Genomic DNA, 26762 nt, shown 5'->3' with positions numbered 1-26762 from the left:
TGACTAATCGCAGGTCGAGTATTATTCAAGCCAGCCTTACTACTAGCAAAGCCTACATGATCTCCACCTGATGCCTGACTTGTTTCTTCCTGATTCTAAACTTTCTGTATTGGTGATGGGAGATAGGGGCAGGGAACAGGGCTGATGCCCCTCTCCCAACCCTCAGCAACAACTTTTGAACCTTTGCTCCTGGAAAGGTACATAAGATGCAAGGAAGAGGACTTCCCTGGTGGTCCAGCTGTTAAGAATCCACCTGCCAACACAGGGCACACGGGTTCAATCCCTGGTCCGGGAAGATTCCATATGCCACAGGGCAACTAACAAGTCCACGTGCCACAACTACTGAAGCCTATGTGCCTAGAGTCTGTGCTTTTCAACAAGAGAAGCCACTGCAATGAGAAGACCACTTGCTGCAATCAGAGAGAGCCCTCATGCAGCAATGAAGATCCACTGCAACCAAAAATAAATAAATTATAAAAAAAGAAGGTACAAAGAAGAAATGAATAAAGAAAAAGCAGCAATTAATGAAACCAAAAGCATTTTTAACATTTATTAGTCCCGAAGACTAATAAAAGTAAAAGCTGGTGTTTTAAAAGGACTAACAAGATAGAACTTCACACAAATTTAATCAAAGAAGAAAAAAAGAAGGCATCTAAATTAGAAACAAGAAAGAGGATATAATTATATATATGGATTTGTAAACTGGGCGAAACAGATAATTTTCTAGGAAAACATAGATTACCAAAATTAACTCAAGAAGAAACAAACACACAACAAGATGCTTCATCTACTCAGTGCCCAGCAGGCATGGACTGAGCAATAAGATACTTTTAAAGCCATCATATGGGCTAATATTTTTTAAAGGGACAGTGTCAGCAAAAATGTGGGAAATAGGACTTTCACACACTTGTATGCATGAATCTTGGGAAGAAGCTGGAGAGGAGATTGTAAAAGGGGACTTTCGGGACTTCCCTGGTGGTCCAGTGGCTAAGACTGCATGCTCCCAATGCAGGGGGCCCAGGTTTGTTCCATCCCTGGTCGGGGAATTAGAGCCCACCTGCCACAGCTAAGAGTCTGCATGATGCAACCAAAGATCCTGCATGCCACAACTAAGATGCGGCACAGTCAAATAAGTATATCTATTTTTAATTAACAGAATAAAGAGAGACCTTTCACATTTTACTCTCTGCACTTCTATGAGTTTTTATAAGAATGTGCTTTAAAAATGGAATTTCTAAGCCTCTATACACAAGGACTAATACCACAACCATTACTATCTGTTTAGATTGGAGAACAAAGTACTTTGAAATGAGAACGTAGACTTAAAATAGTTTATGGATCTGAAACATAAGAGGTAAGAAAAAGGAGAAATAGAAAAATAAGCATCAGAGTACAGACTGGATATGATGCAGAAGAAAATCAAACACCAGCTCCATGAGGGCAGGAGCCCTGTCCTCGTCCTTCTGCCCCTTGCTGAGAGCCCAGCACAGGGCACTGAGTAAGTGTTTGCTGAATACATGAAAGAAAAATGGGAGGCATATATCCAAAGCTACTTTGGGAATTTCAACTTCAAAAGAAAAAAGTGCAACAATTTTACTCAAATGTATTTTATTAGTGGTGGTGGTGGGTTAGTCGCTAAGTCATGTCCAACTCTTGTGATCCCATGGACTGCTAGACTCTTCTGTCATGGGATTCTCCAGGCAAGAATACTGAACTGGGTTGCCATTTCCTTCTCCAGGGGATCTTCCCAACCCAGGAATCAGAGCCAGGTCTCCTGCATTGCAGGCAGATTCTTTACCAACTGGGCTATGAGGGAAGCCCAAGTATTCTATTAATATTATCTTGAAATGCAAGATTATTTTTTTCACTGAAATCCTGTTACACTCTTCATATAACCATTAAGTTTGAAATTTACACTTTGGTTATTTTTCTGCATCCAACCTTCAGTTACAGGGATGTGGTTCAGGGTTCCCTGGTGGCTCAGTGGTAGAGAATCCACCCCCCTATGCAGGAGACACAGGTTCAATCCCTGGTCCAGGAAGATCTCACATGCCTTGGAGCAACTAAGCCTGCGTGCCACAACTATTAAACCTGTGCTGTAGAGTCTAGGAGCTGAAACTACTGAAGCCCACACACCCTAGAGCCCATGATCCACAACAGAAGCCATTGCACTGAAACTAGAGAAAGCCCACACAGCAACGAAGACCTAGCACAGTCCAAAATAATAATTTTTTTTTATTAACCTGTATCTCCAGGGTCTCCTGCATCAGCAGGTAGATTCTTTACCACTAGTGTCAACCTGGGAAGCCCCAATAAGTAAATAAATATATATTTTTAAAGGGATGTGGTTCATCTTGGTTAGTCTGTTACTATATTTTCACCAAATATTTTAATAATATTTGTATGCTGGTATTCATATTTGTTAAAATTCACAGTTTTCATTTTTTCCTATTTCGTAGCATTACATCAGTTTAGAAAAATTGATAGAGCAGAGCGAAGTGTTAATCATTCAATCAAATCTGACTCTGCAACCCCATGGACTGTAGCCCACCAAGGTTCCTCTGTCCATGGGGTTCTCCAGGCAACAATAGTGGGTTGCCATGCCTTCCTCCAGGAGATCTTCCCGACTCAGGTATCGAACCCAGGTCTCCCTCACTGCAGGAAGATTCTTTATCATTTGAGCTACCAGGAAAGCCCAGAGAGAGTGGTTCAAGGAAATATAAAGGTCATGTTGACAGTATAAATATGACTCGACAGTTAGAAGGGTCACTATTGTTTTTCCTATTTTTAATCAGCTTTTTTGTTGTTGTATAGTTGATTGGAAGGGTCGTATTGAACAGGACTAAAGTGTAAGCTAAAGAGGTGCATGTCCTTTATGGTGTGTCCTTTATGTGGCCAGCCAGCCAGTTAAACAGGGATATGCAGGCAGGAAACACAGTAGTGAATACTGAACAACTGGAATTTATTGGCCCCCTGATGCATTTGCTACCAAAGGTTAGAACACTTCATAGTTTTTAATGAAACTCCTGAAATAGTGGCAGAAAATCCCACATGCTTCCCATATGACTTTCAGACAAAGCACCATGGCCTCTTTGGTAAACCAACCAAGTTCTTCCTCAAATGTAGAATAACGTTTCTCTGTGAAAAATCCTATGAGTTTCAAAGGAAAACAAAGAGGCTTCATTTACTGCTTCACCCCTCAGAGATAAAACTGGTACAGCACACACACTAATGGAACGTGTTTTTAGGACTGCCCCAAAGTTAATGATACAGGTTTTGGCCAGAGGGAAAACAGAATAAGTGGTTAGCAGAATTCCTCTATCAAATCATGCTCTGAATTTCAAGGAATACGTATGGCGTGCCACAGTGAAGAGGAAGAAGCACTCAAACCTCAATGGCTTTACCTGTACTGCTAAGGTGTCTGGACTTGATAAGCCCTAGTCAATGAGGGGCTTCCCTTGTGGCTCAGCTGGTAAAGAATCTGCCTGCAGTGTGGAGCCCTGGGTTCGTTCCCTGGGTTAGGAAGATCCCCTGGAGAAGGGAAAGGCTACCCACTCCAGTATCCTGGCCTGGAGAATTACATGGACTGTATAGTCAATGAGGATGATTTAAGCAAAGAAGCAAGGAGATAAAACTCATACTTTAGAACAACTGCTCTTATGGCAGCATGGAGGACAGATTATAAGGGAGTAAAGCTGGAAGCAAGAAACCGGTTTCCAGGCAATTTAAACAGTCTAGATGAGATACCATACATGGAGAGTGAAAGAGAAATTCATAAGAGACTGAATCAACAAATTGTTGCTGTTGTTCAATCGTGAAGTCATGTGCGACTCTTTGGGATCCCATGGACTGCAGCATTCCAGGCTCCTCTGTCCTCCCCTCTTACCCGGAGTATACTCAGATTCACATCCATTGAGTCATTGATACCATTTAACTATTTCATCCTCTGCCATCCCCTTCTCCTTCTGCCCTCAATCTTTCCTAGCACCAGGGTCTCTTCCAATGAGTTAGCTCTTCATATCAGCTGGCCAAAGTAGTGAAGCTTCAGCTTCAGTATCAGAGTTTCCAATGAATATTCAGGGTTGATTTCCTTTAGGATTGACTGGTTTGATCTCCTGGCAATCCAAGGGACTCTCAATTGTCTTCTCCAGCACCACAATTCGAAAGCATAAATTCTTTGGCGCTCAGCCTTCTTTATGGTCCAACTCGCATATCCACACATGACTACTGGGAAAACCATAGCTTTGACTAGTTGGACCTTTGTTGGCAAAGTGACATCTCTGCTTCTTAATACACTGTCTAATTTCATGGCTGTAGTCACCGTCCACAGTAATTTTGAAGACCAAGAAACTAAAATCTGTTTTCACTTTTTTCTCTTCTATTTGCCATGATGTGATAGGACCAGATGCCATGATCTTATAGATACCTAAATATAAATAATAGAACTTGAGTGTCAGTTGAATTTTGAGGAGGGAGGAGGTGTTTCTGGTTTGCAAACAATTTGTTGAGATTGTGAAAGACAAGGTTTGCCATGTGCATTGTTCATCTACTGCCATGTAACAAATACCCATAACATGTAGCAGCTTGCTAAATTTTATTATATTTATCATTTATCATCTCAGTTTCTGTGGGTGAGGAATCAAGGAGAAGTTTTGCTGGATTATACTTAAGCTGGGGCTGCACCATCTGAAGACTTGACTGGGACAGGAGCTCCAAGGAGTTCAAGTCACATGGCTGGCAAGTAACCGCTGGCTGTTGACAGACCTCTGTTTCTTGCCCAGTGAAACCTCTGTTTCTTGCCTTCTTTCTATAGGTGGCTTGAATATCCTTCAGTTATGGCACACGTCTTCCCCTACATCAGGTGACCCAAGAGAGAGCAAGGAGGAGGCCACAATGTTTTTAATGACTCTCAAGTCTCACACATCCTTTCTGCCCTATGCCACTCATTAGGAGGAAGTGATTAATCCCAGCCCGTGTTCATGGACAGGGCATTAAGCCCCACCTCTTGAAAGGAAAAGTATCAAAGAGTTTGCAGGTATATTTTCAAACCATCATAGCACTGAAGCAGATGATGAGTTCATTTCTTGCTGAATTTGAAATGCAGAGACACTCAACTGGAAGAGTACAGAGGACAGATGGACATACCCACTGCTGAACGTAGCAAAAACAAAGTCTACAGAAGATGGAGCTAGGAGCAAGGTCACAGGACTTTCCTGGGGGCCCAGTGGTTAAGAATCAGCCTGCCAATACAGGGTACACTGGTTTGATCCCTGATCCAGGAAGAGTCCACATGCCATGGGACAACTAAGCTTGTGCACCACAGCTACTGAGCCTGCGCTCAGGGCCAGGCTCTGCAGCAAGAGAAGCCCCCGGGAGGAGAAACCGTGTACCACGACTAGCCCCCACTCGCCGCGACTAGCCCCTACTCGACACAGCTAGTCCCCACTCTCCACAACTACAGAAAAGCCTACATGCAGCAGTGAAGACTCATTGTGGCCAAAATTAATTAATTTTTTTTCAAAAAGAAGCAAAGTCACAGAGTTAAGGAGGAAATGAGAGACAATGAGAGTGATCAGGTATTGCCCCCAAGCTCACTCACTCTCACACTACCGGCGGCTCAATGTCCTCCACACAGGCTGGCCACAGCCTTAAGTTTTCTTACTGGTTGCCTATCTTCCCACTGGATTATAAACTCACTGAGAGCAGGGTCCTTGTCTGCCTCACTTCCCACCCATCATCAATAGCTAGAACATTATCTAGCATGGATCAGGGAATCAGTAAATATTTGTTGAATTAACAGATGAATAAAGCAAATTCAAAAGAAAAGTTAAACTGAGCAGAACCCTGCAGAGGCTTCCCAGGGACAGAAATCCCACCCCATCCCACCGTGTCCCCTGCCTCTTGTTTGTAGAAAAGCTTTAGCTTCCCAGGCTTTCCCTGAGTTCCAAAGTTAATCAGAGAAGTGAGAAAATGCATAAACAAAGGAAAACAGTTAAGTAAGACAAAATAATAATAGTTAAGCCACAACACAGGTACCGGACCTTCAGTTCCTCCTCGAGAGCTCTAGATAGTAGTCTAAGCCACGTCCTCTGAGTGGTGCAGAGACTGACACCCCCACCAGCTGGAGTTAAGTGCACGCAGCCCACCAGCACTTAGACCTCAGACCCCCTGGAACCAGAAGGTTGTGGATGTTGACTCCTGATCACCTTGCCACTAACCGTCAGAGAATTGTTGTACAAGCTGATCACACCCCCTACAATCCCCACCACTAACACTGTCTTTAAAAACCCCTCCCCGGGAGACTTGGGGGAGTTTCAGTCTTTTGAGCAGAAGCTGCCCATCCTCCTTGCTGTTTGGCTCAATTGTTGTTTAGTCTCTAAGTCATGTCCAACTCTTTGGCAACCCCATGGACTGCAGCTTGTCAGGCTCTTCTATCCACAGGATTCTCCAGGCAAGAATACTGGAATGGGCTGCCATTTTCTCCACCAGGGGACTCTTCCCAACCCAGGAATCAAACCCGAGTCTCCTGCATAGGCAGACAGATTCTTTACCACCAGGGAAGCCCTTTTGGTTCAATCACAAAAGCACTAAAGCAAGTGCTTATATAAACATGTATTTTAAAAGAAAGCATTTGACAAGTTCAAGACAGAATTTAAATTATAACTTTTAAAAAGAAATACCCACAGGCTTATTTGGGACATACTGTGCTGTATTTTTCCATGTACTATTTTCAGTACAGTTAGCAAACTTGCAAGATCATAATAACAAACATGTGCTTCTGTAACTCTGAAATTGTGACTAAACAAAGTTCTTCTTCACCAGTTCATGCACACACTTGTGTTAAAAAATCTAACAATATATTTTTCCCTGGAGAATACCCAAGGCCAGTTTAACTAAAGGAGGATGCTCATTGAAGTGAAGCTATCAAGTATAAGCCTAAGTGTTAATATACTCCAGAACAACAACAACAACAAATCCTAATTTCCTCTGCCAACCCTGCAAATGCATTTCCTATATCACTGGGGAGACAGGTGAGAGAATGTAGAATGACCAACAAAAGGCCTTATTTCTCTCAGCAAAATCAATTTGAAGCTAGTAAGTAAAACGTGTGTCCTCACAATGAATAGCAGGTTATGTCCAGAAGAACCATTCAAAACATCTTACTCTGAGGATACTACTAAAATCTTTCAACATGATTTCTCTCCAAAATAATTTTATTGAAATAGTGTTTTTTTTAATTATAAGACTACATTTTAAAAATATTTTAATATATTTATTTTTGGCTGTGCTGGGTCTTTACTGGTGCGTGTGGACTTTCTCTAGTTGTGGTTTGAGGGCTTCTCACCGTGGCAGCTTCTCTTATTGAGGACCCAAGGCTCTAGGTTGTGCAGCCTTCAGTAGTCGCGGCCCACAGTCTCAGTCAGGTGCAGCGTTTGGGCTCAGGAGGTGCAGTGCGGGAGCTTATGAAGTTGTTCTGAGGAATGTGAGCTCTTCCCAGACCAGGGATCGAACCCCCCTCCTCTGCATTGGCAGGCAGACTCTTAACCACTCACCCACAGGAGAAGCCCTAAATTTTAAAATGTCTGACACTTACAGTCAACAGAAAAAGCTGTAAGCTTACAGTCCTGTATCATTACAGTCTCAAAGCTAGACTCAGTCTACACCACCCTGTCATTTGTAACTCTTGTTAAAATGCCAGACTACAGCTCCTTTTAAGAAAAACAAAGCCAGCACATGGTGTTAGGCATCCTTTGTTGTTGCTTATAGTGACTAAGTCCCACACTTTTTTTTTTCTTTAGTCCCACACTTTTAATACAGCTTTCATCTACTTACTACACATCAAAGGGTTTTACAGGGTTTTCTCTTTACACCTTAATTCAGTTTGTTCAGGATACTGTCACACTCTTTCCCAGAAGAAAATGAGGGAAAGAAACTGAGTGACTTACAAAATGAGATTGAGGATGATTAGGTGGAAGTTTATAAAACAAATCTGGCTGTGAGTTAAATCATCACTGAAGCCAGGTCATGGGTACATGAAAATGTACCATATGAGGCTGTGTAATTTTGTGAATGTTTGAAATTTTCTGCACTATAAGTTTAAAGAAAAAAGAAATTGAACAAATGACTTAAAAGTCACAAAGTAGGGACTTCCCTTATGGTCCAGTTGTTAAGAATCCACTTGCCAATGCAGAGGACATGCGTTTGATCCCTGGTCCAGGAAGATCCCACGAGCCACAAAGGAACTAAGCCCATGCACCACAACTCCTGAAGCCCCTTGCATCTGAGAGCCCCTGCTCACAAGAGAAGCCACCGTAATGAGAAGACCGAGCACTAAAACTAGAGAAAGCCTGCTTGCAGCAACGAAGACCCAGTGTAGCCAGAAATACATAAATAAAGATGGTAAAGATAAACATTTGAAACAGGGCAAGTGGGGGTGGGGGGCGGGGGGAGTCACAAAGCAATACAGAAAGAGTGCCTGGCAGCAAAAGAAAAGCCCTAGTTCACTGATAGCTTGATGGCTAGACACACCAGGGTACTGTCACCTTTAGGGTGAGCTGTAAAGTTTCAAAAGTCACCTGCAGCAATGGAATGATTCATTCCAGGTGAGTCATATCCTACTGCTTTAAGACCAGCCTGTAAGACCAGCCTCAGATCTTATTATAGCCATGCTGGCACGCAGAAGCCAATAAAATGTCTGCCATCCTGCAGAGAACTTGTTGTTAGCCTTACAAGAAATGCTGGAGGGAGTTCTTCAAGGTGAGAGCAAGTGAGCCCAAATGGAAATTCAAATTCAAACACACAAAAATTCAAGGAGCACCAGTAAAGGTAATTATGTGATTATAAATGGGAATAAAAAACACAGGTTTCATCCTCCTCTGAACTGATTTTTTTAAATTATGTGGTGAGAATGAGTGAAAGCAAGTAGTTGGAAGCTGCAGTGTACACGGGGTCCTTGGGAGGCACCCAGAAGGTGGGCCCCACCTCACCTGGGAGAGTCTAGAGTCGTGGCCTGACCTCCTCGGACAGAGCGGGTCTCTCTCTCTCTCCTTGATGCTACTTCAGAGCCTGAATATACTTTTAATTCCTGCACACATCACACTGTTTATAATCATTTTACAAGCTTCTGGATTAGTCAGGACTCACTAGGGTGCAAGTGACATGAAACGAATCTGAACTAGTTTCACAAAGGAAGAGGGAAGGAGGACGAGATTTTGTAAATAAACCCTGGAAAGTGCAGGGGTTAGATGTGGCCCAAGGAACCACTGGACCAGGGGAGAGCCTCTCCCCCCGTCTTTCTGCGTGCTTCTCAGTGAGGGTGGGTTCAGGGCACACCAGATTCATTGATTGATTAATTGTGCAAATATCACAATCCCTCAATGCTAAGACACCCATGGTAACATCCCTGAGGTCAGCACGTCTCCTACGGTCACTGCTGGCTGGTCAGTGCTGCTCAGTCCATGACAGGATAAGCTCCCTGAAAAGCACAGAAACCTGGTTTTCACTCCAGGTGGCCTTAGAGCTGACCACAGTCCTACACTACTTCAGGCTACACACCAAGAAGGGCCATCGAAGGAGCAATGTGAGTCCTAGCTGCTTTCTCAACACAGTCTGCAGATCCCTTTAGGTGAGATAAGGAAGGGCCAGTATCAGATTCACAGAATGGGTGTCACAGCTCAAAAGAAAACCCTGGAGACAACGTGGAACACTTTCACAACCACACACAGCATGTTACCAGGGTTCTTGGTGGCAGAGGGGACGTCATCTGTGAAAAATCACCAACGACCTGGAGTGAAAAGTGACTCAGAAGAGAAGGTTTTAGGGCTTCCCGGGTGTTCCAGAGGTTGAGAATCTATCTGCCTGCCAAAGCAGGGGTCACGGGTTCTATCCTTGGTCTGGGAAGATCCCACATGCTGCAGGGCAAGCAGTAGTCACCACAACTATTGAGCCTGTGTGTTCTAGAGCCTGTGCTCCACAAGAGAAGTCAGAACAATGAGAAGCCTGAACACTGCAACAAACAGCAGCCCCGGCTCCCACAACTAGAGAAAGCATGCACACAGCAACGAAGACCCAGTGCAGCCAAAAATAAAAGAATGAATAAGTTTTTTAAAAAGAGGAGGTTTTAATAGGAATTTGATAATTGGATATTTGTTGGTATTAAAAGTTAATAAATTTTTAGTATGAAAAAATTATTTTAAAAAAGAAGAGGTTTTAAGATCTGAAAGAGATAAGTACATCCCAATGTTCATCGCAGCACTGTTTATAATAGCCAGGATATGGAAACAACCTAGATGTCCATCAGCAGACGACTGGATAAGGAAGCTGTGGTACATATACACAATGGAATATTACTCAGCCATTAAAAAGAATTCATTTGAATCAGTTCTAATGAGATGGATGAAACTGGAGCCCATTATACAGAGTGAAGTAAGCCAGAAAGATAAAGACCAATACAGTATACTAATGCATATATATGGAATTTAGAAAGATGGTAATGATAACCCTATATGCAAAACAGAAAAAGAGACACAGATGTACAGAACAGACTTTTGGACTCTGTGGGAGAAGGCGAGGGTGGGATGTTTCGAGAGAACAGCATCGAAACATGTATATTATCAAGGATGAAACAGATCACCAGCCCAGGTTGGATGCATGAGACAAGTGCTCGGGGTTGGTGCATTGGGAAGACCCAGAGGGATGGGATGGAGAGGGAGGTGGGAGGGGGGATCGGGATGGGGAATACATATAAATCCATGACTGATTCATGTCAATGTATGGCAAAAACCACTACAATATTGTAAAGTAATTAACCTCCAACTAATAAAAATAAATGGGAAAAAAATAAATAAAAAAGAAGAGGTTTTAGAAATGCCTTAAGCAGCTAACAGCACTTACACTTTCCTATTTATATACAAATAAAAACATCATATGATATAAACTGTCTTAAATATGTCTAAAAGATCTTTTCATACATCTAAAATAAAAAGTGCACATAAAAAACTATGTTATGGTTTAATTAACAGTATTTTTTTCTTTCTTAGTGGAACACAAAATAATTGTTTGAAAATGGATGGCACCTTAAATTTTATGAAATTGTGTTGACAGGGCACTCACTACGCACTGGAGACATACACTGAACCAAGCAAAGATCAAGCTCATAAATTAAAAAAATAAATAAATAAAAATTAAAAAAAAACACCAAAGACCAAGTTTTCACAGAACTCACACCTCCTATGATTCCCAAGAGGGTAGGGGGCTCTGGCTGCACCAGACCCATTTCAAACTCAGAGGAAAGTGATTAGCCTGATCTGGGACATGATATGACTCCTGGAAAAGCCTCTGTGAACAAGGAGTGTGAAGTCCTATGATGGTGTCAGTCTGGGTGATGGCCAATCCTTGTGCCCGAGGTGAGGTCTACTTCTGGAAGAAGGCAGGAAGCAGCATGAAACAGACAAAATCACAGTGGTTTCCATGTCTGTCCTGTAAGATGGTGGGCATCTAGAAGTGGGGTTCTTGTCTATACTGGGCAGGGTCCAATCTGGAAAACAGAATTCAAGAGCAGTAGCTCAGCAGAAGTTGAAGCTCCAATACTTTGGCCACCTGTGTGCAAAGAGCTGACTCACTGAAAAAGACCCTGATGCTCAGAAGCACTGAGGGCAAAAGCAGAAGGGGGAGGCAAAGGATGAGATGGTTGGATGGCATCACTGACTCAATGGACATGAGTCTAAGCAAACCCCAGGAGACAGTGGAGGACAGGGAAACCTGGCATGCTGCAGTCCATGGTGTCGCAGAGACATGACTTAGCAAGTGAACAACAACAACAACAAAGCTCAGCAGAGGGAATTTAATATGGGAACTGGTCACAAGGTTTGCAAGTGAAGCAAGTGATGCATGCTCAATTGTGTCCTACTCTTTACAACCCCATGGACTGTAGCCCACCAGGCTCCTCTGTCCATGGGATTCTCCAGTCAAGAATACAGGAGTGGGTTGCCATTTCCTACTCCAGGGTATCTTCCCAACCCAGGGATTAAACCTGTATCTCCTGCATTGGAGATACTTTACCACTGAGCCACCAAGGAAGTCCCAAAAGGTTTGGGGAATGACTAAAACACTAAGTGGGGTGGAGAGCAAACCAGAGACTCACAACAGTAGGAGCCCTCCAGCATGTTTAATAAGACTGGAGGAGCAAAGAAAGGAGGTGGTGATACCAATCAGGGTTCTTGACCTTCTCCAGTCCATAGAAATTGACCAGAGGACAGAAAAGAAATTCAGGCAAGGCTTTGTTAGAGTCCCTGCTGCAGCTGGGCTGGATGAAGCACAAATGGGAATCAAGGTTGCCGGGAGAAATATCAGTAACCTCAGATATGCAGATGACACCATCCTTATGGCAGAAAGCAAAGAAGAACTAAAGAGCCTCTTGATGAAAGTGAAAGAGTAGAGTGAAAAAGTTGGCTTAAAACTCAACATTCAGAAAACTAAGATCATGGCATCTGGTCCCATCATTTCATGGCAAATAGATGAGGAAATAGTGGAAACAATGACAGACTATTTTTGGGGGGTCCAAAATCACTGCAGATGGTGACTGCAGCCATGAAATTAAAAGATGCTTGCTGCTTGGAAGAAAAGTTATGACCAAACTAGACAGCATATTAAAAAGCAGAGACATTACTACCAATAAAGGTCCATCTAGTCAAAGCTATGGTTTTTCCAGTAGTCATGTATGGACTCAGAGTTGGACTATAAAGAAAGCTAAGTGCCAAAGCATTGATGCTTTTGAACTGTGGTGTTGGAGAAGACTCTTGAGAGTCCCTTGGACTGCAAGGAGATCCAACCAGTCCATCCTAAAGGAAATCAGTCCTGAATATTTATTGAAAGGACTGATGTTGAAGCTAAAACTCCAATACTTTGGCCACCTGATGCAAAGAACTGACTCATCTGAAAGACCCTGATGCTGGGAAAGATTGAAGGTGGGAGGAGAAGGGGACGACAGAGGTTGAGGTGGTTGGATAGCATCACCAACTCAATGCACGTGAGTTTGAGCAAGCTCCAAGAGTTGGTGACGGACAGGGAGGCCTGGTGTGCTGCAATCCATGGGGTCACAAAGAGTCACAGGACTAAGCACAAAGGGTCACATGACTGAGCGACTGAACTGAAAAGAACTGCTGCAGCAGGGGATACAGAGAGTAAGTAACAGGTTCCCTTGCTCGCTCCCTGAGTGGGGGTGAGCTTGTTTTTCATGTTAGGTGAGGGTGGTGTTGAGTGCAGGGGGCATGCTCAATACCCTACTTTTGTTCCCAACACCCTGCTTTTGTTCAAGGTTCTTCAAAAGTGGCTGCTGGGTTTTTTGGTCTCTTTGTATCCTTTGTCCAGAATTTACCCCAACTGCCCAGACACAGTTATTTTTAGCTCCATATAGTTTCTTTGTACTTTGTTGTGGAAAAGAGGCGTGTCCAGGTGCAAGCACTGCAGCAAAGGCTCCCGTCCCAGCCTGTCTCAGTGGGACAAAGGCCAGAGGCAAGTATCCCTCAGCTGGAGCTGGGACCACCCCTGAGACACCTTCCAAGGCAGAAAATAGGGGAGAGAAATCCCCTGGCTCCCCCTCCTCTCACATCCTGGTCTCCCCTGGAGCCTCCACCTGTACCTTTAGCTGGAGGCAGTGGCCAGGGGAGCAAGGGGATGGGTTTGGCGGTGAAGAGCCAAGTGACCAGTACCAACTTACTCATCTCTGTATCTCCAGGGCCCACCCCGGGACAAGGTTCTGATAGAAGGAAATCAACTAAGTATAGAGAGAAACAGAATTACTACCAAAATGCAAGACAGGAGGTCTGAATAGTACTCAGTAGACCAGAAAGAAGAGGTAACTTACTCCACAACCAGGACACAGGAAAGGGTCACAAAGGACAGGGGGAAGGAAAAGGTGAAGAAATAATGAGCAGAGGGACTTCCCTGGCAGTCCAGTGGCTAAGACTCCATGCTCCCCATGCAGCAGGCCTGCGTTCAATCCCTGGTCAGGGAGCTTGATCCCACATGCTGCAACTAAGACCCGGCACCGCCAAATAAATATAAATATTTTAAAAGGAAAAAAGAAACAGGGACTTCCCCAGCGGTCCAGTGGTTAAGACTTTGCCTTCCAAGGCAGGAGGCATGGGTTCGATCCCAGGTTGGGGAACTAATATTCTACATGCCTCACACAGCGTGAGTAAAAGTTAAGAAAGAAAAAAGAAATAATGAGCCGAGGTTTGCCAAGGAAGCAAAAAGGTGAGGAAGTTGGGCAGGCAGGGAGCCTGCACACCTGAAGGCAGGACTGTGAATACTTTTCAAGGAAACATAAAAGGTTCAGAGTCAGATTCCATCAAGTGCTTTTTCAGTTTCTCTTAAAGTGATTACATAGCTTTCACCTTTCATTACTTACACAATGGATTAAACTAACCTATGTCCTAATATCAAGGCAATCTTCAATTCCCAGAAGAAAACCTACTTGACATTCTGCTGAATTCATTTTGCTGTTTCATTTAGGATATTTGCATATATCCATATGTCATCTTTGTCTATAGTTGACTTTTGTGGGCTTGTACTCTTCTCCATCAGGATTATTTTGATTTTGTGAATTTAAAGTTCTGTGATTTCTTATTTTCTGACACATTTTGATAGCATGGGGGTTGTCATCATCAATCTCTGATAATTTAAGGACTCAGGATTTTGTGTGGAATTTTTACCCAGTCTCTGTCCTGTCATTCCTGCTACCCACTTTGGGGTTGGTTACCACCCCCATTACCTCCACCCCAAGCCCCCACTCCTTACCACCACAAAACCAGGTCTCTGCTTTCCAGCCATAGTGAGCGAAACTGTCACCTCTTGGGTTTTACAAACGAAGCACAAAAAGGCCCTGCCTCTGTCTTGCTTAATTCCTCTCCCCACTCATTTTCGATGCCTCCTTCTTACAGAAAGTCTTCCCTGATACGCTCCACTATAGACCATCCTGGCCTGTTCTCCTCACTTGTCTGTCTCCCCACCCAGAGCTGGAGCCTGAAGACTGAAAGTGTGCTTCATCACCAGCACCACCTCAGCAATGGCACAAGCAGGTACTTGCTTCCCCATGATCAGGCAAAAGCTGTGAGCCTGCACCTTAGAAACAACAGGAGAAAATGTTGTCAGAAAATGACAGTCCGCGGGGCAAGTCTAGACCAAACGAATGGACCACATTCACTGACATACTGTCAATGGCTGCCTTCAAGCTTCCCAGGTGGTTCAGATGGTGAAGAATCTGCCTGCCAATGCAGGACACACAAGTTCGATCCCTAGGTTAGGAAGATCGAACCCTCCCCGGAAGAGGTCATGGTTACCCATTCCAGTAGGCATGCCCGCAGAATCCGATGGACAGAGAAGCCTGGCAGGCTACAGTGCATGGCAAAAGAGTTGAACAAGACTAAGCAACTGATCATGCATGCACGCCCCTCGAGCTATAAGAGCAGGAGGGGAGTGCTTGTGAGACACTATGACTCCTAAGAAGCCTAGAATATTTACTAGTGCAGCTGGTTTTCTTTCCTGTGCTGACACTGCCATCATGAGAACAGCCACCGCACCGTGCTCTCAGCTCCAAGCCCACTTCACCCCAGAATCGCATTCAGATAGCACCTTCATGGACACTAACTATCATCATGCTTGTTTACTTTCAAGGTTTTGTTCCACACACAACAGGGGCTGATCATAAACTCAGAAGACCACACGACCAGGAGGTCACAGGAACAAGTGAGGCCCACTAGGTGGGAAACAGTCCACCACTCGGTTACTATAGCTGACACTGAAACACAGCTGATTCAACAGAGGCTAGAAATCTGGATTTTTATGTGAAATGTTTTGATTATTAACATGTTGTCAATTAACAAACACAGGCATTTATCTTGGTATCCAGAGGCAAATAAAAAAACTCAGTTATATATAACTGAGTCACTCTGCTGTACAGAAGAAATACAATATATATATGTATGTGTATATTCTTTTCATATTTCTTTTCCATTACGGTTTATCACAGGATACTGAATACAGTTCCCCATGCTCTACAGTAGGACCTTGTTGTTTATCCATCCTATATGTAATAGTTTACATCTGCTAATCCCAAACTCATAATCCTTCCCTCCCCTACCTCCCCCCAAATTGGTTATTTTGATTACAGAATTAAGGATTTCCATTCAACGAAGATCCTAACAACAAAGTGGACATCATGTATCAGGAGAAACCACTTGCATCGTCTAAAAATCAGTAAATGGTTAATGTCTAAAAAATATTCTAGTCAAAAATCTCAACTGGAAAATGGAGGGGATATTCCCTGATGGTGCAGTGGTTAAGACTGGGGCTTTCACTGCAATGGGTCAGGGTTTGATCCCTGGTCAGGGAAATAAGATCCCGCAAGTCATTTGGTGAGGCCAAAAAAAGAAAAATGGGGAAACAGCATGAACAGGCAGTATACATTAAAGAAAACACAACACGGTAGCAAGCATACATATTCTCAAGTATATACTCAGTAGTAACCAGAGAAATGTAAATAGAGTAAGACTGCTAAAAATCAGAAAGCTGGACAATGCCAAGTGTTTGCAGAGAGAAAGGTCTTTGGAATCCAATGCACTCTGAGGACATGCAGAATAGTGTGGCCTCACTCAGAAGCAATCAGTGGTACTTGGTCCTAAATACTAAGTACAGGCACACACTGTGAGCAGGCAGTCCTGCTGCTGGCCCAAGTCCAGAGAGATTCTCCCAGAAGTCCCCATGGGACATGTACGAGAGGTTCCCTCAGCACTATTTGTAGTGTCTGGGTGTAGGAATCGACATGGGTGTCCATCACCAGGAGGGAGAGAGGCAGGATGTGGTGGATACACAAATTGGATAGTCACCATAGCAACAGGAATGAGTCATAGAAACATGGCGGTGAGTGATAACACTAGAAGAGTCTAACATGACACCATTTATGTAAATTAAAAATACCCTCCCATGAGGACGTCCCTGGCAGTCCAGTGGTTAAGAACTGGCCTTCTAATGCAGGGGACACAGGTTTGATCCCTGGTGAGGAATGAAGATCCCACATGCCTCGAGGCAACTAAGCGCAGTGTCACAGCAAAAGATCCTGTGTACTGCAACTAAGAGTCCACACAGACAAAGAAAGAAGAAACAAAGGAGATAACAAACTAAACTTTTTAAAAGAGAAAAAATAAGAAAAAACATGCACACAAAACAATACACATTCTTAAGAATACATACACACAAGATTTGGAGATATTTGGTAGGGTAGAGATCTTCACTCAAATGCAAGTATTTTGGAAAGATGTGAGCACATTATGTCATGATGACATCAAGAGACTGCATACATTTGGGCAAATACATACAAATAAAACTACAATGATGCTTAAAAAAAGAATACATACAACAAGAGCATGTGTATTAAACATATTAGAATAGTCAGCCACGGTGTTGGATGGGGGGAGAGAATGAAAGAGCAGGCTACATAGAAGAAAAAGGAATAAATTATAAATTTATAAACTATAAACCAATGAAAGCACAAAAAAGCACACAAGACAAGAGAGGGGCTTGGACAGAGAAGCTGTTCCTTTGGAGAAGGAACTGGCAACCCACTCCAATATTCATGTCTGGGAAATCCCAAGGACAGAGGAGCCTGGTGGGCTACAGTCCATGGGGTCACGAAGAGTCAGACATGACTGAGCATGCGCGCGCATGCACGCACACACACACACACACACACACACACACACACACACACACACACACACACACACACACACACACACACACACACACAGGTTTACAACACCATCCTAATCACAGAACACAAGTCAGCGATGTGTGGATCAAGGAAGGAGAAGAGATGCCTTTCCATGTCCTTGCAGCTGCTTCTTCCAGAAGCACTAACAGATATCAGCGTAAGTGCTTCACCCTGCCAGGGAGGCTCTGGGTCTATAGCTACATGTGGTTTGCTGATTGGTCCTCAGGGAATTCTCAGTCTTGTGGGAGATTAAACTTAGACACAAAGTGAGGCAAGAAAAGCCACTGAACCAGTCATAGAAGAAAAGTAAGGATGAAATGTCCCATGGGTGGAGCCATGGCCAGAGTTTGGGGAGTAGAGCCTGTGGTGGATGAGGTGATCTGAATGATGTAGGAAAAGATACGCATGACACTGGGGATGGTCATGTACCCTGCACCACTTGCCCTGAAACTGGTGACCAAAGACCAGCAAAAGAACCGATCATTTAACAGCCCAGTGGTCACCCCATGCTCTGCCCCTCAAGGCTGCTCGCCATGCAGCAAACTTCAGCTTATTCCAAAGACAGGAAACAGTGCTTTACCCGTAATACTCCAGAAATGCTGCTCTCTCCCGAGAGAGGGCAAAAGGCACTTGGTAAATTTGGCTGGGAAAAGTCATCTCCAGCTATGGTGTCCATTTTTCCCTGTGGAAAACAGGAGGCCCATTTTACAACAAAGGGTTAACAGAGCAGGCCTAAGATAGGCCTGAGCCAGTGGGCCCTTAGCTGGCGTCTGGGAACTTGGATTTTGCTTCCTGATGTTTGCAGGACTGATAAGAGAGGCTCTTATTGCCCCTAAACTGTTTGTGCAAACACTGTGGTTTATGCTCAACACCTGCTTCCCTTCCGGGAGTCTGGAGTTTGGGTGGATGCTAGGCAGAGGGTGCCCGGTGTGACCAGCACCCAGAAAAGACCCTGGGGCCCAGTCTCAGGAGAGCTTCCTGGAGGACAATGCTTCAGCTGTGTTTGCACAACTCGTCGCCAGGTGGCTCCCCAGGAGAGGACTCTCAGAATCCTGCACTTGGTCCCCAGGGCTCGGCCCCTCTGGGCTCTCCCCTTTGCTGGTCTTGCTTTGTATCCTTCACAGTGATAAGTCACAGCCATGGGGATGACAATGTGAGAATGTGAGAAGTCCTGTGAGACCTTCTAGGAAATCTCTGAACCTAGGGGTAGTCTTTGGGACCCCCTCAACAACAGAAATTAATTCAAGATAAAAGATAATATTGGAGGTGGACTTGTGGACACAGTGGGGGAAACTGGACTAAATACATACTTCTGCTTTCCTACCCTAAAATCCTTTGGAACGACAGAAATATTTTTAAACCACTAAATCAATAAGAGACCTGGGGAACAAGAAACACGACCAGTGGCCAACGAAAGCACCTAAGACACTTCTGAGAGGCACAGCATACTCAGGGTCAGAGTGCCCAAGTGAACCACAGCCCAGCACCAGTCTGGGAGGAGCCCGTCATACAGGGTTTCAGGCTCCAGATCAGCAGAAAGAATGAGGGGCAGGGGTGGGATCTGACAAGGAGATGAGCTGGGGCACAGCAGCTGGGATGGCCAGGGCCCTGGGACTCTTCCCTGCACACTGAGCAGCCGGGACACGAGCCCCTGCCCTGGACCACACACTCCACGCAGCAGCACGTCACAGTCTCCAGCAATGACCAGAGGCAGCAAAGAGACAGGCAGGCAAACAGGAACCCTCATGCACGAGTATGAGCACCTGAAGGCAGATGCCCCAGGTTTTTACTCAACATCATGAAATGGGGACACCAAGTCAACAGGAAGACGTATGCCTGAGAGAGGAGTTAATGAAGCACATGGTTGTCGTCGTTCAGTCGCTGCCGTGTCCGACTCTTTTGTGACCCCGTGGATTGTAGTCTGCCCAGCTCCTCTGTCCATGGAATTCTCCAGGCAAGAATACTGGAGTGGGTTGCCACTTCCTTCTCCTGGATCTTTCTGACCCAGGGACAGAACCCATGCACCTGCTGCCTTGCAGGTGGGTTCTTTACCGCAGAGCCACCTAGGAAGTCCAATGAAGCATGTAGAAGAATTTATTAAAAGTCTTTGGAAAGATGGAAGGGAGGCATGACTATGAAAAGCAGAAGCCAACAGATGGGTAAAGATCTCTACATGGTGAAATTAAAAAGCACACTCAGGGGACATCCCTGGCGGTCCAGTGGTTAGGGCTTTGCCTTCCAATGTAGAGGATGAGGGTTTGATCCCTGACTGGGGAGCTAAGACCCCCCCCCAAAAAAAAACCCAGAACATAAACAACAGAAGCAATATTGTAACAAATTCAATAAAACTTTACAAATGGTCCACATCAAAAAAAGATTAAAAAAAGAAAAAGAAAGCCCAGTCAAAGGAATTCCCCGGTGGTCCAGTGCTTAGGGCTGGACACTTTCACTGCTTGGGTCCAGGTTTGATCCCTGGCCAGGGAACTAAGATCCCTCAAGCCCTGGGGGTGTAGCCAAAAAAAAAAAAAAAAAAAAAGAGCAGGGTCAAGGGCAGTACTATTTGTGCAAAAAAAGGAGGACTTAAGAATGTAATTCATATTTACTTGTATTTTCATAAAGAGTCTCTGGAAGGATATATAAGAAACTAATAACAATGGTTACCTGCTTTTGAGGTGACAGAGAACTTCGTGGGGAGACATAGGGGCACCTTTTACTTGTAGTTTTTATTACAGTATAATTTTTGAACACTGAATATCTTATTTATTCCAAAAATTAAATTTTAAAAAAGTAGAAACCTTGAAAATTGAATACATAATTAAAAAAAAAAACACTCAACAGATGGGCTAAAGAGTTGATGGGACAAAGCTAAACTAGATTTGTAGAATCTTCCAGAATGCAGCCCGAAAATGATAGAATGTTTGACAGAAAAGTCAAGAAACATGAAGGATAAATTAAGAAATCTTAATATCCATTTTCATACTATCTTATTTTATTTTTTGGCCACACAGCATGTGGGATCTTAGTTCTCCAACCAGGGATCAAACCCGCGCCCCCTGCAATGGAAACACAGAGTCTTAACCACTGGACTGCCAGAGAAGTCCCAAAAAATTCTAATATCCATTTAATAGTAATTCCAGAAGCAGAAAATGAAGAGAATGGAGGAGGCAGGGAAACATTCAAACTTCCCCAGGGCCAAAGAAATATTATATTTATCTACAGAATGAAAGGGACCACTGAGAACTAAGCAGGAAGAACAAGAGAAATCCACCCTAAGGCAAATAGTGGTGAGATTTTAGAATACTAGGAAAAAATAAAAAATTGTAGAGCTTCAGAGAAATAAGCAGGTTAACAAAAAAACAAAGTGAGAATCAGATTACAAAGACCACACTAGAGGCCAGCAGACAATAAAGAATTATCTTCGAAACTTAGATATTCTTAACCTAGAATCCTATACCCAGTCAAGAGTATTCACAGGGAAAAGCAAAATTTTGTAATATTTTTAAAACTTATAAGGCTCAGAAAGTTTACCACCCATAGAATCTCTAGCGAAAAAAAAATTTACTGAAGGACCCACATAATCAAAACAACTAATGAATCCAAAACGAGAAAAACAAGATCAAATAGTCAATGATAACAAATGATCAGTTAAACTTATAACTGTTGACACATAATGTACAAAACTCCCAAACTCATAGATACAGATTATCTTTAAACATCAAGAGAAAAAATGCTTAGGTATGTGTGAAAACTTAAGGATACCAAAAGAGCTCAAATTCATCTATCATCAGGGAAATTCAAGTTAAAACTGCAATGTCATACCCACCAGAATGACTAAAATAAAAAAGAAATTACCAAGAGTTGCAAGGATGTGAGGCAATCACATATGCTTCTCGGGTACATAAGCTGATGCAACCACTATTGCAAACTGTTTGGCAGCATCTGTAAAAACTGAGCATACGCACACTCTATGACCAAGCGATTTCACTTCTAGATATATACTCAACAGAAATGCATCCATCCAGTCAGCAAAGACATGTACTAGGATGTTCACAGCATGATAACCCCAAACTATTCATGATAACCCCAAACTATAAACCACCTAAATCCAGCTGAGGCAGAATGGATAGCCGCATCATGATACATACAAACAGTGGAATGTATACGGCAATGGAATGAACAAACCACAACCACACTCCAGAATCCTACAACTTACACAAATGCAATGTTGACAGAAAGCAGCTAAATACAAAGGAGCATGTACTGTACAGTTCTATTGCTATCAAGTACAGAAACGGGAAAACCAATCTATTGTCAGAAATGGCAGGGGTTATCCTTGGCAGTGAGCAGCAGGAGGACAGAATCTGGAATGTGGGAAAGGTTGTTCTTATTTTTGTTTGTTTGTTTGTTTCTTGTTTAGCCTGCTGGTTATACATGTATTTAATTGGTCAAAATTCATCAAGCTGTAAGATGTGTATACCTTTACATGTTCATGTTATACCTCAGTAAAAAGGTGTCTCCAAATTCAAGGGTGCCAAACCACAAGCAGAGTAAGAACAGTATTTGTAACTTCCATTTCTTGAGAGAGATAAAATAGAACAACAACAACAAAAAAAAAACCTCAGTCAATCCAACAAAACATAGGAAAAGGGTGGAGGCTGTCAGGAAGTAAGCACAAGAAATAGAAAACATAAAACAAGATGGCAGGAATAGGACCCAAAATAACATTAATCAAATATAAATAGGTTAAAGTCATTGAATGAAAGATAAAGATTTCATGCCCATTAAGATGGCTACTTTCAAAAAAAAAAAAACAGAAAACAACAAGCATTGCAAAAGATAAGGAAAAACTGGAACTCTTGCGCACTGTTTCAGGAATGTAAAAAGGTACAGCTGCTGGGGAAATAATACAGTGATACCTCCAAAAATTAAAAACAAAATGATCATATAATCTTGAAATTTGATGTCTAGGTAAATATCCAAAAGCACAGAGAACAGGGTCTTGAAGAGGTATTTGTACACCCATGTTAAGACCAACATTACCGACAATAGCTGCAATGTGGAAGCAACCCAGATGAAATAATACGCAAAATGTGGTCGGTATGCACAATGGAACGGTATTCAGTCTCATAAAAAAGAAAGGACACCTGCTACAACGTAGAATGACCTTGAGAACACGACAGTAAGAGAAATAAACCAGTCACAGAGAGACAAATTCTGCACGAGGTACCTAGAACAGGCAATTTCACAGAGACAGAAAGTACAGTGGTTGTTACCAGGAGCTGGGGGCAGGGTTGGGTATGTATTGTTTAATGGGAACAGTTTAGATATTGCAGATGATAAAGTTCTGCAGTTTGGCTGCACAGCAACACGAATATATTTACTACTAGTGAACTGTACACTTAAAAATGACTAAGATGAGAAATTTTATGATATGTGTATTTACCCTAACTTTTCAAAAAAGACAAACATTAAGGAATAAAACAAAATCTTGCTGTTAGCTAATCACAAGAGTAACACCTAAAACAAAATACAGAAAATCAAAAATAAATTAATATTACTAGAAGATATGCCAGATAAAGGGCTTCCCTGGTGGCTTAGCAGTAAAGAATCTGCCTGCAAAGCAGGAGCTGCAGAAGATGTGGGTTTGATCCCTAGGTCGGGAAGATCCCTTCTGGGAGGGCATGGCAGCCCATTCTAGCCTGGAGAATCCCATGGACAGAAGAGCCTGGATGGCTACAGTTCATGGGGCTGCAGAGTCAGACACAACTGAAGTAACTTAGCACGGAGGCATGCATACACATTGCTTATAGGGCTTCCCAGATGGCTCAGTGGTAAAGAATCCACCTGTCAATGCAGAATCCCCTGGAAAAGGAAAAGGCAACCCACTCCAATCTTCTTGCCTGGGAAATCCTATGGACAGAGAAGTCTGGTTGGGCTACAGTCCATGGGGTCACAAGAGTCAGACACGACTTAGTGACTAAGCAACAACATTGTTATGGCTGGCTCATAAATGTATATATTTAATAATATTACAAAAACGAAAAGAACAAAAGAAAACCACTAGCGATCACAGTGGAAGTCCTTAACACAATTCTCAGAATCAATACGTCAAGCAAAAAATAAGGGTTGGGAGAATATAAATTATACTTAGTAAATGTGAGATTAACATATAATTTTGTACAGGGAAAAGTCACTAAAACTGACAGCTTGTTAGACTACAGATTAATTTCTAATTTTCATCTTTCAGCACTATGGCAGAAATGAAGTCCCCAAACCTTCCACCTACAAACTATCTTTTAAAAATGCTAAACACACACACACACACACACATATATATGAAACTCTGGACTCACTGGATTAGAGAAAACAGTTGAAACCAAAATTCAAGAATGTGGGCAAATTAAAGGCATTTTCAGATATTATAAAAACAGAAAAATGTATCATCACTGATAGAACTTGTAAAGAAGGTACTTCAGGGAGAAGGAGGGTGATCCAAAAAAGAGCATCTGTGGTCAGGAAGGAATGAAGAGTGAGGACAACGGTAAACAGGTAGATAAATTTAATAAATGCTAACCGAGAAAATAATGACAGCAATAATGTCTAATTTAAAGAGTTAAAGTAAGAATAGAGCCAATGTCAAACAAGAGATGGCAGGAATTATAAATCCTTGCCTCCATCAGGAGGACTGATTGATTATATGATCGAATCTTTTGACTCAAAAGGCTAAAATTTGAGTAAAATAAACCCAAGTTAAGGAGAAAGAAAAAGAACAGAAATTAATGACATAGAAAAAATGAACAGGATTAATCAATAAATCCAAAAGCTGGTTATTTGAAAAGTAAGCAAGCATTAAGCAAGTCTGGCCAATTAAAAAAGAGAAAAGGTGGACATACATGCACGCATACACACGCACACAAGTAAGTATAAACAGGAAACAGTGCACCACAGACATGGAAAACTTTTTCTCTTACAACAGACTACTATACGTAACATTACGTTAACATGTTAAATTTCAACAGTGCTAATGATTTTCTAGGACATATAAAGTATTAGATTGAAGAGGCAGAAAACCTTAGAAAAGCCAATGATGGAAAAAAATGGAAAGGTAGTTAAATACTAATACCAACTTCTTTAAAAAAAAGAAAACAAAACCAAACACCACCAGCAGTCCAGGCGGTCTGCAGTCAGATTCTGCCAGACTTTGGAACCAGATCATCCTTCTGCTTCAGAGCAGGAAGAAAACTTTCCTCTCTCCACCACTGAGGACAGCATAACCTTGATTATGAACTCAGACGTGGGAGGAGGGTGAAAAAACATAACACCAATCTCTTATCAATACAGATCTCAAAATCCTAAATAAAATGTCAGCTAACTGACACTATCAAACAACCCATACGGGCATTTTAAATTATCCCAGGATTTTGGCGCCAGAGAAACTAGCAAAATAATCTCCTGTGACGTTAACAATGTTAAGAAGAAAACTACATGGTCATATCAATACATGCTATACAGAAGCATTTGGGGAGGGGGTGGAAATCCACAAAATAGAAACTGACTTAATCTGACAAACAAGATCCTTAGTGAGAAAACACTGGCAACATTCCCCTAAAACCAAGCCCAAGACAAAAATGTCCTATTTAATAGTCAAGGCTCTGGAGAGGTGGTCCATAGAAAACAAGAAATGAGTACAAACATTAGAAAGAGACCTCTGTTGTTTAACAGAAAAGATTGTCCATGTACAGCAAGCAGACAAACCAACTGGAAAAACAAAGATTAAAACGAAGAGACCTCAGAGAGGAGGCTCCAGGTCTAGTTTGGGGCACCAAATCAAACTTAGTTTGCTTCCAGACTTCGTCGTGCAAAGCTGTTTTCTGTAGAGTAAGGCATCGGGGATGACAGGCTTGCCCCCACCCCCAACCTCGTCTCCCATCTTAAATGAAACAGCATCTTGTTTGAAACTAGATGACAGAAATCTTCTGAAACCAAAATTTGACTTGTGACGACTCAGCGGCGCTTTATCTGCTGCCTGCAGCGCCCGCAGTTGCTGATGGATAAGCGCGTCACGGCGGGCGAAATGCTCCCGATAGAGGGCAAGGGCGAGCAGCCTCCGGGAACGCGTCTCTCCAAGGGAGCAGCGCTCATTATATAAACTTACCTGCTGGCAAACGCAGCGCCCACACCTCAAAAATGAGATATTCAGGGTCCAAATTCCCTTTAAAAAAAAAAAAATTCTAAAACTAACGGCGTTCCCCGGATGCGCGGGGAGGAGGCGTCCCCCTGCGCTCCTGACAGGCTGCGCATCCCGGGCCACCGGGCATCCCAACGGCGCCCGGGTCCAGGTGCGCCGCGCGGGCCGGGCCAGCGCAGCGGGGCCCACGGTTCCCAGGGGCCCGGACCCCACGGGCCGCCCGCCCCGCCTCGCAGCACCCGGGACAGCTCCCGCGGGGCCGCGCCGGGGGCGCCTCTGGGGCCCCGTGTCCGCGGCGCCAGACTCCGTCCAGCGCTCCCGGACACCCACGGCCCGGAGGGGAGGCCAGTCTCCTGCCGCGCCACCTGCGACATGGGTCCAGCCGCCCGGGCTGGACGGGCCGGACGCCGCCTCAACGAGGGGCAGCCCCGCGACCCGCGCCGGACCCCGCACCCCGGACCCCCATTCCGGACCTAGACCGGGACCCGCAGCCCGAGATGACCATGCGGCTCAGACGCGAGGCGAGAGTGGTCGGAGCCGCCCCCACTCACCCGCCAGCTCGGCTCCACAGCCAGCAGCCGCCGCGGCTCCCGCGCTCCCTCACGGACTTCCAGAGGGGCCCCCGCCGCCGAGCGTCGCCCCGAGCCGCCTGCAGGGGGCGCGCGCGAGCGGCGCGAGGCAACCTGGGAGATGTAGTCCCACAGCCCTGCGCCGTCTCCCGCCCACGCGGTGGCCAGACTGCAAAGCTTGGTGCCTAGACCGCTAAGCGTGGTACCGGATCCGCAAAGCTCGGCACTCGGCCCG

The 26762-nt window shown here is 43.8% G+C and overlaps 1 protein-coding gene across 2 annotated transcripts in view; it reads right to left on the bottom strand.

Annotated features, from left to right (window-relative positions):
• The window catches only part of SPECC1 (sperm antigen with calponin homology and coiled-coil domains 1), a 196444-nt gene extending 169902 nt beyond the window's left edge, over positions 1–26542 (bottom strand). The window contains exon 1 of one of the 2 annotated variants that reach the window (XM_065908704.1): positions 26510–26542. The gene's annotated coding sequence lies outside the window, so the exon portion shown is untranslated. The remainder of the gene's footprint in view (positions 1–26509) is intronic. The other variant, XM_065908706.1, reaches the window with a different exon arrangement.
• Between the last annotated feature and the right edge of the window lie 220 nt (positions 26543–26762).

Source organism: Muntiacus reevesi, chromosome 18, assembly GCF_963930625.1.
Source record: "Muntiacus reevesi chromosome 18, mMunRee1.1, whole genome shotgun sequence".
NCBI lineage: Eukaryota > Metazoa > Chordata > Mammalia > Artiodactyla > Cervidae > Muntiacus > Muntiacus reevesi.
This window is presented reverse-complemented; position numbering and strand designations above follow the sequence as displayed.